Raw genomic sequence first — 15307 nt, forward strand, 5'->3', positions numbered from 1 at the left:
GTTCACGCGCTATTTGCCTTGTCATGCTTAATTTTTATTTTAATCCATTGAAAATATTTTGAAATTTTTGAAGTCGAGAAGTTCCGAGTTATGTAATGGAGCATAGCACCCTGAAAATACCGTGATCCTGACTAATGAGCCTATCGTTAAGTCTACAACACTCCAGAAATGCGTTACTTCACACAGAGGAACGTTAACTTCTAAGAAATCAAGCCACTCCTTGGAAATCCAATATTTTTTTAGAAGTTCCTATTTCCCTGGCAATAGTAAAACGTCCACTAAGTAAATATTTTAGAACGAATTTCCGTGGAATGGGTACTGGTAATTGATTTCGAAGTTAGCTATTAGAGGCAGCATGATGGTAATGAAGGAAACACCAAAAGACTGTTTAAGGGTGTGAGGTAATTCCACATATTCGAACACTGGTATGTAATCGGAACGAGGCACTGGGAAAGTTTTTAGCAAAATTATGTCTGGTTAGTGATATCAGCCGTGACTATGTTTCACAACATTATCCTCCGCAGAACTACGAAATAACACAATTAGTGGCGGTGGTCTTGAATGCCCCGATGGCCTACGGTTCAGAATGCTCGCAGCCGGAGAACGCCTCGTCCAAGGCCAGATTCGAACTGGTGACCTTCCGAATACCCGGCGAGCATATTAGCTACCTAACAGGATACTCGAGTTCTACTGAAAATCTAAGGAGAATATACCTGCCGCCCAATATATTTCACAACTCAGAGAACTTCTCAAGCCCGAAGAGCATTCTCATAATGGTTTAGTTTGTGATTGCATTTACTACCATTAGAATTGATAAGGGATCACATGCATGGCCAAGAAATAAAAGCTTATCATCTCGAACGAGAAAAGATTTTCAACAATAAGCTCTTGAAATAAGTTTACGACATTTTACGGCACTTAGAGCTAACTTTGAGATTTCACGTGGCACCTTGAGACTAACCACATGAATTCAATCGTCCTTGATCTTTAGTAACAGTTACAATGAGGTGTACACCACGTAAGTCCAACATTAACAATGAAATTTGTTGTCTCAGGCGTAACTTTGTGGAATTTGCATAACATATTGAAATGTAATGAAATAATTGACTTTGTAATTCCACACACTCAGTGTGGAATTACAAAGTCAATTATTTCATTACATTTCAATATATTAACAATGAAATTTGAAAACGCATGAGAAAAGTTAGCCAAAATTAATACACACGACACCTAATTTATCCCGCTACATAAAATAACACGCTTATGAAACACGAATACATATGCTAAATAGGATAATCCGGGATTATGAATATGACTGTTCACGAACTCTTGAAACGTACTCCAGACGATTACAAATCGACGCGTAAGAAGCAAATTAGAAGGAAAAACTCGTGCGAAAATTCAGATGAGAGGGAAATAAATTACATTTTACGGTACAACATAGACAGCACATGTTTGGGCCGGTATATTCGGTATACTTAAACCGAACTATAACCCAAGGTTGGAGAAAAATTGATATGAAACATGAAAATTCTGGTCTTCCAACTAGCACCATTGTATATTCCTTTATCCATACGTATATTCGATCCAGGGTGTCAATGGACAGATAGTTATTTCGAACATTCCAAAAACTTGGGACGTCCGTCACGCGAATCATCATCAACTGTAGAATTTCGAAGAATACAATGAAAGAATGCAAATGGTATGAAATGTACCGTGAGGGGGGAGTAAGGACTGAAGTTGGGTGGCTAGGGAATGCTCCCGACTTTTCAAGAAGGCCAGGAGAGAGGTCGTTTAAAATTAGAATGCTCCCGCCGCACGAGGGATCCATGACGGTCTCACTATCAGTAGCGGGGACGTGGAACCACGTTCACGTCGCATTCCATTTCACTACCTGCCTTCCGCAATTGCCAGCGCGCTCGGAGCTTTCCGGTTGCATTTCGGCAAGTGCATCGTTCGGTCAGATATTGTAGGCACCTATTATTCGCGTTCACCCAGCACAAGGATACATCAATATCCTGCTACAAATTCAAACTCTCGGGCTACCGCTATCGTCGCGTAATATTAATGAGGGTTATCTTTCGGATAAGGAGTGCAATAAATCGCAGGTGGAGATAATATGTGGAAGAAGCTTAACCTAATCGTTAATCTTAATCAACACCCTGTTGCTACAACCGTTGATTTGTTTAGTGCACTATTCTCGGATACGCTTTTAACCATAAATCCGCATGTCTGTACATACATATTAAATAAAAACCATGAATTAATAAAATTAACAGTCTCACATTCCTTCGCATAAGTTCCTTAAATGCATTACGAGAAACAACTTGTTTTTGACCAAGTTATTTGGTTTCAGCATGTTTTTCTATGGTTTAGCATTCTCTTTCACTACAGCTTTTGTAATTTTTGAAGCACCTGAAAGCATTATGGCATTAAAAATTTTTATGCTATCAAATGAAAGCAAAATTCAATTAATTTCATTTTACTTCACCCCTACATTGGAGGTGAAACTCTTTTGGGGCAAAAACCTGTGTCCCATTTATTGAAATCATTAAGCAAATGCATTCACACCATTGGGACGCAAGTGCACCACGTAATGACTAAGTGGTTAATTGAAGTAGAACAGTAGAATTTAAGCACAGGATTTCAGTGGCTTGGGCCATAGGTCTTAGGCATTCAAAATCTTGGTAGATACATGAAAACCTGTATACCTAAGTGTAAACGCCAGCAACTGGATCAAGAAAAACTATTGCATACCCTTTCTTTCCAAATCACATTCTTTAGGTGACAAGGCAAGAAGTTACCTTTAAAGCTTTGGTACTCACATCACATAATAACATACATGCAAGTATCTTGCTTTGAAATAAAATAATTTTAAATGTCGATCAATTTGAGGAGCTACTGCATAGACTTGACCAGGAACACTGAAAACTCCATGAGGAAGTAGGTGAAGACTTATTATGGCTCTGGCAACTACACACATTGTATGTGATGACCACTATTCTTTTGCTACAATACTAAAGGGAAAAATATGTAACCAAGGCAATCAACTACACAATGTTACATAGGCTCTGGGTGGTTAACACTAAACTATCAGCGAACCAAAGCTACTGCCGCTTGGGCACCAGTCAGTTTGGAGTCTTAGGATAAGATGCAAGCTTCTTCTCAGAAAAATTTTATGTGACTAATACATTACTTAACTCTTATTGGAGACATTCCTATTTTAAAATGTAACATTAAATAACAAGCCATGATTAATTATCAACTACTGCTAACATATTGCACTACCTTGATGAATATCTGAAATGAATTCATAATTTTCCAATTGTTCCGCAATTTTTCATAAAAACAAGTAACATTAGCTGGCTAATGACCTTCATGGTTCCTTACACTAAATTATCTCTTTCCATAATGATGCAGCCACTTCAGTCAAACCTAAGGTTGGATCGATAATTGAGGATAGACCTCACCAAGTACAAAGCCCAACAACATGTAAAATTCACATATGAGAGTAGTTCCTTTCCTATTCCTCTGGTTTCTTAAGACGATCTAATAAAACACACAAATCTTGAGAGAAGTTGAAGTTGCTCAGAGGCATCACCTGGAATCAAACAATGGTCCTGTGGCCAGTATCCCACGCTTCTACCCACTGAACTATAACGTCTCTCATAATGATATATGATATTAAAATCATTTCACCTGATCATCGCAGATATTTGGCTCATTATAACAATCACCAAGTAAGTGGACAATTTCAATTTATGCCTACAGCATCTATGATTTTTTTACCACAAACAATTACAACTTATCAGTCAGATTAAATGTTTTTTTTTCATATTTGAAGAAATCATTTTCCATGGTTTTTGATTCTGATGTAATAGTTGCGCTAAAGAAATACATTAATATAACAATTAAAAAGAATTTTTAGCCTAATATGTCAGTCATAATAAAAAGTAAATTACAGAAAGAGCTTTGCTTACTAAATGGGAGCTGACTGTTAAATAAATTACCATTAACTAAAAAATATATTATGTTATTTCCAAAGAGCATACTGATACAATAATGTCAACATTTTCTAGGCATTGGATGAATAAGAGGCAAATTGGGAACCCACAACAAAACAAAATTAAATTATCAATTTTATTTTGTGTAAATAGGAGTAAGAACATTTAAAAATAAATTTGTCATCAAAATTATTAAGAACAAAAATCCAATAATGGCATTCCTAAATTTATTTAACAAAAATAAAATGTAATAATTATTTTAGTGATGCTAACACCTCATTTTATGAATTTCCCAAAGTGGAAACCTGGGTCAGTCACCAAAAATTTTGTAGATTGGTCCTGTCTCATAAAAATCCTAGGGCCCTTTGTCAAGAAAAAATTGATGAGAATTACCCCCTTTTAATGATAGACTAAATTTTTCCTCATGTTTTTAAACTTCTTCATAAAATTATTTTTCAACAAATTACATCAAAATTTAGAAAATCTCTTAAGAGCTAAGCTTAAATTACAAGGGCAAAGGTACATGAAATTTTGAGAATTCGCATATTCAATGAATTTTACAGCAATTTTGGTCTCCCTAAGAATTTTCCCAAAAATTATGCCTAATTCAATGAATTGCTCACATCATGAGTGGCACACAAAAAACAACCGGCAGGTTGATTTGATAGAAGAGGGTTAAAGATCAACTAATACTAAACCCCATTTGGCATGTCTAATTTACACATCAGAAGAGGACGCTTTAATCCTTGTGCCAACTGCGGTTTCTCAGGAAGATATAATACCCAAGAAAATCACACCCCTTGGGTGAATCTTAGGACGTCTGAAGGCATTACTCAGAATCAAAGCCAGACCATCTGGTCAGTATCCCGGCACTCAACCCACTGGACTACTACAGTTGGCTACGATAATAATAAATGGACAATTGGTTTCCCTACACTTGGGTCACATGGTTGATTGCATGTAATCTCTTGGCTGAGCTTCTATTAATCCTCCAGCTACAAGACTCTGCCAGTCATCTTAGGGATGGCAATAAAAAAACTAGGTACTAGACCATATATATAGTAACTATTTTAAGTCAATTTATTAATTTAAATTTAAGCAATTTAACATAATAATATATGCTAGAGCTAGGGAAAGAACTACGAATTAACTGAGTAGTTTTATTTTGACTGCTGTTGGTATGAGGGGAGGGGAAATTATAGTATGGTTGCCAAACTCTTCCTCAGTCCCTATTCATATGGCATGAAATAATAAATGAAAGTTATCTTCTGGATGACATTAGACTGCTGCAGGTTAAATGCAACTGCCAAGCATTTGACTTACTTTTCAAGGATTTTCAAGAACATCAGTTTCTAGGCAAGCAAAATTTGATAAATTCTTCATGAACTTAGTTTCCATTTGTTTTGTAGAGAAAGTCAACAGTCTGCTGGACCACCACAAACATGACCCTTGAGAATTGAGCCCCACCCTTATCTTTTAAGTTCCTGATTTGTTTCAAATTCTGCAACTCCCTTCCAAAACAAATGATCCACTAATCTTAATGTGATCGATGCTGTTTAACAAATTACTTGTGTTACTTGACAGACCTTCTCTGCGCCTTAACATTTCAGGAATATATTTTGTTGTAAATTATAATTTCATTTTCTCCCATTTTTTTGCTATTTCCACATAGTCATGACTTCCAGAAAATATCTTAATATAAAGTGGTAACTACAATTCCCATCACTCAAATCAGAAAGAGTGAAAACTATGGCGAAGAACTAATTGTTTGCACACACATTTAAAAGGTTTCGGAAAAAGAGTGCCTACATACTTTTAAGATATTCAATTTCAAATAAGATTTTATGGCTCTTTTGCAAAGTCTCCATCATATAGTAATGATATAACCACATACACATTGAAGCTTGTTCAGCCTATCTATTAGTTAATAAATTAACTTGGCCACAAGTATCCAAATTTATTTTTTTTGATATTTTAGAAATCTCAAATTATATTCTCACTCATCTTTGATCGAAAAATAGTAGACAGCAATCACATTAGGTCTCTACAGAAATACAGCCATTGAAAAATCTGATTCTTTACACTGGTCTTATGAGAAAGTCATATGGGAAATATTTTATTGCAGAAATAACTAACGACACACCAACAATATTAATTAAAAATTAGCAATTTTCCAAAAAACATAATTTTTCACAGTCGATTTCAATGTAACTTCATCATCACCAAGACCTGATGATGATGTAGTTACATTGATACCGGTTGTATTAAATTTTATCTTGTGGAAAATTGGCAACTTTTAACTAATCATGATATTCCACCATATCACGCCTGAAACATCTCTTTTTACACTGACAATAAGTAAATTAATACAAGAGTAGTGCCTCAACTCAGCATGCCATATGGCAAGATTGTAGTTAGATCCATCAAAATAACAACTACTCAGCTGTGGCAGTTTGCTTCCCTTTCAGTGTTTGTTTCATTGACCAAAACAAAATGGAGACTGAGCTGGTTCAACTATCTGAGAAGAAATGCTAACCTAAAAGGTTAAGCTATTCATCGAGAAGGTGATACAAATGAAATTTATTACAATTTGTCAACTGTAATGAATATACTTGAATGAAAAGCCAAGATACATAGGAATAAGCAAATGCTGACACTTTAGATATTTTTTAAATCTAAGGACAGCTGCATTGACGAATTTAGTAGAAAATTGCCTAATCTTGTTCAAAGTCCTACCATAGTCTGTTTCAAAGCACACATAATTTGCCATCAGTTTCGGTAACTTGATGGGAAAAAGGCATGAAATAAGGAAAATAAGAAAAGAATTCAATACTTGAATGTAATGATTTCTTGGGCTTTACGCAACAAGTATGATATTTGATTTTTCAAGAACTTATGAAGTTCATAAAAAACAAGGGTCAATAAATAGAGTTTAAGAAAATACAGCCTGAGAGCAAGGAAAAAGTATTTTAACTGGGCAAACTTGATCATGGATTTACTTTAATCATGCTGACCTTCCTGTCATATCCACAAAAGCAAAAATTAGAATCGAGGCCCATGAAATTTTCAAAATGGGAGGATATGAAGAGCATTGTTGCCAGAAGAAAATTTAACAGAAGTATATAACATAGATAGACTACCTATACAAAATATAGGTCAAAAATAGGCAGTAAGAGCCATTTAATGACATGCTAACACACATCATACAATTTTTTACAAGCTCGAACAATTGGGATAGCATATGCATAAATATTACTTCTTAGCAGAGATAGTTGTATGGGTTCAAAATTGAATAAGACCAGCTAGTGACAAATAAAAAAGTAAATGCACAATATTCTATCAACAATCACCACTATGAAATTTTAGTGAATCTAAGTATATTTTATGAGGCAAATTCAACATTTCATCAATTCACTATTTTCTTGATTAATCTTACTGCCTAGTAAGTTTTTATCCATTTGAAAGAAAAGAAAGCAACAATGGACTCTAAACAGTAAAAAAAATTGGAATTTTGACTAAAATCTGCTTAATAGCATGTGACCATTACAGAAACAAACATGTCCCATTTCTCTACGTGACATGACATAAAATGTGATAAACATTCCCATTCAGATACTTAAAAAACAATTATAACACAGTTCTTGAAATGTCAATTTATATGCTTTCACGGCTACCAACCTAAAAACACTATTAAAACCTTAATTCTGAGATTTCAAGAAATACCCTTAGTACATGAAAGTGTGTATCAAATTTAAATGAGGACTTGAAAACACCAAAGCAGAGGTAACACAAAAAGACTTAACAAAAAGGAAGGTATTAGGCGCCAACTATTTCATAATTTTTAAATAATAAGGAAAGGAGCCTATTCTGAGTTTTTATTGTCCCCTCATATGGGTATTAAAACAATATATCTCACAGCTATTAATTTTGAGAAAAATTTCATGTTATTTTGAATAAACACAACTGGATACACAATGCATTTGACTTCTTCATAGTCTGCCTTATACATGCTATCTTCACAGAGCATCGTTTGTACATTATAATCACTAGAAGTCAATGCCAACATACTTTTAAGCTACTGGAGCTTAATAGAAGTAACTAGCACTTACATTGTCTCCGGATATACAAGTTTTAATCCATTTGAAAGAAAAGAAAGCAACAATGGACTCTAAACAGTAAAAGTAATTGGAATTTTGACTAAAATCTGCTTAATAGCATGTGACCATTACAGAAACAAACATGTCCCATTTCTCTACATGACATGGCATAAAATGTGATAAACATTCCCATTCAGATACTTAAAAAACAATTATAACACAGTTCTTGAAATGTCAATTTGTATGCTTTCACGGCTACCAACCTAAAAACACTATTAAACCCTTAATTCTGAGATTTCAATATGCCCTAACATCTAACTAAATGCTCCCACAGTTTCTATTCTCATTTAATATTACATGCTCTCAATCAGATATAGAATGTTACAGAAATGAATAAAAACAATATTTTATTTGACTGAAATACGAGGGTCATCCGGAAAGTAGTACCCGTTCGTGCCGCATGAAGTGCTGACGACGCGAGTAGCCGCTGGACGAGGTCAGATAGCTTCAGTGGCTTGTCTGCCTTCTCTGAGCCAAGTTGCGTGACGCTAGCATTGCCTGTGTTGTTTCTGTGATTGTTTACAATGTTTAAAAAAATTGAGAACGCCGCCAGTTGTGAAGTGAGGGCAGTGATTAAATTCCTCAATGCAAGAAACGTTCGCCCATGTGATATTCATCGCCAATTAAAGGAGGTGTATGGAGACAATGTAATGGACGAGTCGTCTGTTCGGCGGTGGTGTCGCAACTTCAACATGGGGAGGGGGAACACACACGACGATGAGCGTTCGGGGAGACCGTCTGTCATTACAGACCAACTGGTGAGCTCAGTTGACGAATTCGTGAGGAACGATCGGCGCGTCACAATTGATGACATCTGTGAGCATTTTCCCAATGTTTCTCGAACAATTGTTCATGAAATTGTTAAACACCATCTGCATTATGCAAAAATTTGTGCAAGATGGGTCCCTCGCGTATCTCAATGAGCTGGCGGCGAAGGACTATGCAGCAGGAATACAGAAACTTGTCACACGTTATGACAAATGCCTTAATTTGCTTGGAGATTATGTTGAGAAGTAGTTTAAAGTATCCTCTTTCAAATAAAATTTTTTATGTTTGTTAATATTTACTTTTGTGTCTATTTCACGAACGGGTACTACTTTCCGGATGACCCTCGTATAAGGCAACTGCACCAAATTGAAGAAAATCCCAAGACTACCAATGCCATTAAAACTAATCAAGTGTACTAAGCGAGATTTATACCAAAAGACTGTATGGTCAAACATATGATTTATAATATGCACAATTGTAAATTTTTAATTCTATGAATATTTAAACTTTAAAATCTTAGGGAAAGATACTTGATATGTGAAATATATAATGTGTGTTGCAAATCATATATTATATTGCAGTACAAAGCATTTATTGATTTTCCCCACACCCTGTATTTATAAGCTAAATCCATGTCAACAACAAAATAAAAGATTCATTAAATATTTAATGTGATACAATAAAAATGAATATGATTTAAGTAACTAAATTAGTCAAAACTGGATACCAGAATACACTTCACATAAATTATTTCATTGGTCTCAGACATTTCAACAGTGAGTCCATTACCATAATTGCCAAAATATACGTTATCCTAGGCCATCATCTGTTGACTCTCAATTAAAAAATACCACAGTACTATGTCAAGACCACACCAAGACTTTTATTTTAACTAATTTTCACTATTACTAAAGGTATAGTGTACTGTTTACATGGCCAATTTAATGATTATATTCAAGATAAACAAAAACATTAAACACTTTAAGAATAAAATTGGAATACAAAGATTGATAGCTTTTTGTTAGTTGAACAAATGAAACAGTTGATGTAGATACTGTGGAACTAACAAATGAATGGTAGCCAAGAGTGTGATGCCAAAAACTTGGTTTTCACAATTTTTTTAAAGCTAATTAAAAGAAGAAAAATGCATCTTGTGTTTATATTGACAATCATTAGGAACTGGGTCGAACTATCAAGGTGGTAAGATGAATGCAGCCATTATAGCTTCTAGATACACTTTTTATACAGCAAAATCATAATATTAACCTATATGTTATATAAATAATTACCATGCTCACGAAAATTTGCCAATTCCATACACCAATATGTTAAGTAGCAGGTATGCAGTCATCATCACTATGCCACTAAATTGCTGTAATTCCTGTACTAAAATAAGTAACTTGCCAATTCACACTCTTGGTCAGAAAAATTCTGAATATTTATGGAGCACATTAGGAAGAATGCGATAAAATATACTTAAAGAGACCATTATCTACTGCCACGACCACTATCTACTACTTCATAATTAAATAACCAACCAGTAGAACTTAGTAGATTTGGGTAAACTAACATCTTGGCCCAAACTGTTTGCCACATAAGCACAGACCAGAAAATACTTCACATATAGGGAAAGGAAACAATAAACATAAATAGGCTGAATTTTTGGTTTTGCTATCAACTAGATGTATTCAATGATAGCAAACATTACAATCTCAATCGGAACTGAATATCACAACGAAAAGAAAACTGAGTCCAGATTGCTTGGGGGCAAATATACATAGGTATTCTTTTTAGCGACAGTCCAGTATCCTGAGTAACAATTTAAAGTGTCATTTCAAATTTACCTTTTAATTAATGTTTATATGTTGCATTTGAAGTTTCATGGAGGGATAACGACTTAAGTCAATAGCTTGTGAATCACGCTTTAAAGAAAAGCCATGGGTGCAGACGTCTACAACTATGTGGAGTGGGAGATGCACAAAAATCACAATAAATATATTAACGTTATCCCACGTGTATTTCTCACCTTCAAACGACGTAATTTTAACGAGGGAAGTTTTTAAGTTTTCATCCTTGCAATTGAGGAAAACGCTATGCTGAAACCGTAGTATCCACAAAGAATATAAAAGAAATTGAAAATTAAGACTGATAATACAGTTGCGATACAAATACTACTTCACATGCGCAGATGTATTGCACTACCTTAAAAAACCATCGTGTGCTCGCTGTAGTAGATGTGTACTATACACAACTGTTTAGATATTTCTTAGAGAAACAAGCAAATAGGCCCTGCATAGTTTAACCATGCGTTGTAGGCTCCCAATGTCTACCGTTTTAAGCGAACCCCTGAAAGATAATACAGCAACAATGGGAGTAAAAACATAGGAAATTGTAGGAGAATAAATGTATTGCTGGGCACCTCTTTGTAATTTTCGACATATAGGTAAAAACGAAGCATTTAAATGTATTAACTTCTTATCATTGGTCTATGCTTTCCCGCATGTATCCTAATTGTCGTGGGCATCATTAATGTATAATATAATAATGTCCAGTATACAACATGGAACATTACTTAGCTGAATTTATTTTAAAGTCACGTACCTTTTAAACTAAGTAAAGTCATATAAAATGGTAACGCCCTTCGGGACGGTCGCGAAATGGCGATAAAAATATTCACAGGTAAGACAGTAGGACGAAAGACGGCGGAATCTCCAGCGATCCACCTAGTACCTTGAAGTTAAAAAGGAAAACAGAAGTTATTTCAGGGCACTCAAGATCATAAGTACCGAAACCCACAAGGTCGATTTTATAACAATGTTGCGTCAGAATAGAAAATAACTTTCACTCAAGTAAATTACACCAATCAGAGGCTAGTTAAAATACTATCATTACAAAGTAAATTAACCAATACAGCACTTACGTTTCAATACCTTACAGGTATTACACAGAGGTGTAATATAAAGCAATAACCACGCGGGAAGTAACCCGGATCAGTAACCACACACTGAAGCCTTACAAACGTACAATAGTCTAGCAGAGAATGGTCACGTGAGCGATTGCCGCGACCAGGTGTAGTACACCAGAAACTAAGGATCGTTTCCCGGATTTCCGGCTTGCTTCAAGAAATTTTAAAGTCACCCTCAAATATGTGTCTATAATACTTAGCTTTCATAACAAATAATTTACATTGATATTTCATCCTTTGTTCCATGACCTATGGTTGGTAAAAATGAATGCGTGAGGACAAGATATGCATTTTAGCTCTAAGGTTGGAATCCATCAGCATCAGTGAATAAGTTTCCTTTTCACGTAATAGTTGAGGCTATGTATAAGTGGAGCGTCTGCCTTTCAAATATTTGTTTACTCTGTAACATAATTTTGTGACAACATTTGTCACTACTGCAGTATGAAACCACGCACCATATGTGGTAATGTGATCATCACAGACGACTAATGTCATATCCAGTGAAATCATCTCTTCTGAGGAGGTATGCTGACCAGAATGAGAGTTAATATCAGGAGGTATAAGTGAAAATTATATATCTTATCTTTAAATAGCAGATGAAAGAACTGTATAAAAACAAACCGACTTATGAAAATGATATTCAATATGATATGTATATCCAAAGCGTTCCCTTTCATAAATTGGTACTAAATTTCAGAAAAACTGAAAAATACATTATGAAAGTGCGCACCTACATACATATCCCAAATATTTACGCACGGATACCAAGATAGTTTATCGCAACGAATATCCATTCAAAATGTGAAATCGTACGCCTATTGGTCCATTACCACTCAGCCCTTACTGGTCAACCGAAAAGAGAGTTCTGGATATGTCCATAAAAATTATTACCAATATTACCGCAATTAATTTAGCTTATTTGCGTTGAAAATATTACAAAAGTGACTAAATATATCAGAATTTGTTTAATATTGGCTCATAAAAAGTAATAAATGCGTATTTACATATTGGCGCTAGTTACTTAACTCACTTTACGTTCTGCTATGGAAGTGCCAGAAGGCCATCCCGGATGAGCAACTGAGTTATACCCACTTTAACGACCGACTTTTTCTCCCAGATAGTGGATAATGAAATATTTTAAAGGAAAATCTCTTTTCAAAATATTGTAAACTGCAATTATTAAGCGGTGTGAAATCACGATTTTTATACTATCATATGTGCCATCGTTACTGAAGTCAAGTTTAATTCTTAACTATTTTAACGACGAATCCTTATTATTTGTGCCTATACATCGAAAATTCAATAGAAGTGTTAGCCTTATAGTTTTAAATTGATAAATTTAACATGATTTACCTTTTCTGGGAATAATTAAATATTTTATAGTTGTTATATGACTATCGTCAATGTCTGATCGTCGACGAAGTGTAACCAACCGGTTTTACATCATCTTGCCTTCCCTGTTCAATTAAATCGACCTCTCAATTAGGGCTTTGATTAATGAAAATAACAATGATTAGTTTGAGAGGTAAATTATGTGTTACATGGTAATTGGTCTATTTAAATCTAATTTGAACTAGTTACGAAAATGTCCAAACTTGAGTAAATAGTGGTAACTGGAGTGTTTAAACAATTTTAATTTGGGGAGTACATCTAAAAGTAGCAGACTATATGTCTGCTATATGTACCATGAAAACTATTCAGAAATGTATGACAAATGAAGTTGTTATGGCTGCTTCTGCGACAACTCCTTATGTTAGGATACATTTATTTTACACTGATGGGATGTTTAAATGTTTGTCTGAATTACATGCACTATCCCCACAGATACTGGCTTACCACCCAGAAGACCCGGGTTCAAATCCCAGCGGCGACTAATATTTTTCAGTGGTATATCGATTCCTACTTAAGGTGCTTTGTGGAGGGTACTTCGAGTGAGTACGCAGTCCGTTGGATTGGACGTTAAGCTGCGGACCCCTTGGCGCTTTTCTTTTTAGAGTAGGCAAATGCCGACGCCGGGTTTCTCTCCGCCCTACATCCTTTCCTGTCCATCCCTAATGGGCCATATGACCTTAGCTGTCGGTCGCCTCTCCTAAATACCACTACGGAATTTGAAAAAGTATCAGGGCATTTCAACCTGAAGTTTCACCAAATCACAACACTATGCAGTATAATTTGGGATTTCATCCATTGAGAGGTACCTCCATTTGGTTTGTCAACCGATTACACTGGCTGCATATCGTTGCTTAGTCATTTTATTTTATCCTACCTTTTTTAGGTTATACCCTAGATAATCTATTTCTTTCCTCAATTTTGATGAATTTTAAACTAACATGTATATGATGTACTATGCTGCCCTAATGGTGATCTCTTTTCATATCACAAAATATTACCAGGCTACCCTATTAACACATAATGAATACAGGCTTTCAAAATGGAAGATACCATCTTTCTGAAGACTTCCCATTCACTCCAAATTTTGGACTCTAGAGCTCATTCCCTAGTTTTAGCAACTACATCTAAGTGGCTATTTTTTATCACGACTTTCTAGGAAACTTCTATTGGCGTAAATACTGGGCCTGAATGATGAAATTTCCAAAGTCATTGAGCTAATGACATTAGCTGTCTCCTCACCTATCTAATTACTATTTGTATTGATGTCTGTTGCTGATTATATGTTATGCCAGTAACCCTTTTAATGCATCCCCATTAACTTGTGAATGTGAAGAATGTCATCATTCTTTTAAATATGAGCAATTTTAGATTAAGGTGTATCTAAAATCTAAAATGAATATTCAGAAGCCTAATTTTTTATTTATAATCTCTAATGAAATGAAAAGATGTGTAATAAAATTTGTGTTGTTTTCATTCCATGTAAATTCAGGAAAACGGAAATAAAGAGGTTCAGAGCATAAATAAATGTTGCCAAAGGATTGGCCAATGGTCTTTTTCATCATACCTCCATGCACTAATTACTATTTTGACTGGCACTGTAACAGTTGAATTCCTCTTTAATGTGCTATGCATTCTTACCCAGAAAGGAAAGATAGGAAAATCCTGACTTTCAGCTGTTGATACTTCAGTCATTAGTTGTGCAAGTAAAGAAATGACAAAATATATGCCATTCTTTATCACAATTTAAAACACAATTTGCAGGGTTGGCCTGGTTAGCCAGGTGGGTAATACGCTCATGCCAATCCAAAAGTCACGGCATTAAGTCATGCCTTGGGTATGGGTGTTCTGCCAACTTTTGTGGTTGGACCTTGGGAGACTTGATGACACCCAAAAGGCTTATCTGGATCTCAAGGGACATGGACCACCAGAGGTATCAGGAGAACCAAGTTATGTCCATATATTTTCCTTAACATGAACGATCTAGCATTAGATAAATCAGTGGAAATAACATAGGGTAGTGA

The 15307-nt window shown here is 35.1% G+C and overlaps 1 protein-coding gene across 1 annotated transcript in view; it reads right to left on the minus strand.

The window, feature by feature from the left end:
* Nucleotides 1-11958, minus strand: part of eIF5 (eukaryotic translation initiation factor 5) — a 31491-nt gene extending 19533 nt beyond the window's left edge. Inside the window, exons 1-2 of the mRNA XM_071585762.1 lie at nt 11850-11958; nt 11531-11659 (exon numbers count right to left, since the gene is read on the minus strand). The gene's annotated coding sequence lies outside the window, so the exon portion shown is untranslated. The remainder of the gene's footprint in view (nt 1-11530; nt 11660-11849) is intronic.
* Between the last annotated feature and the right edge of the window lie 3349 nt (nt 11959-15307).

Source organism: Hetaerina americana, unplaced genomic scaffold (genome assembly GCF_022747635.1).
Source record: "Hetaerina americana unplaced genomic scaffold, ioHetAmer1.1.p SCAF_2, whole genome shotgun sequence".
Taxonomy (NCBI): Eukaryota; Metazoa; Arthropoda; class Insecta; order Odonata; family Calopterygidae; genus Hetaerina; species Hetaerina americana.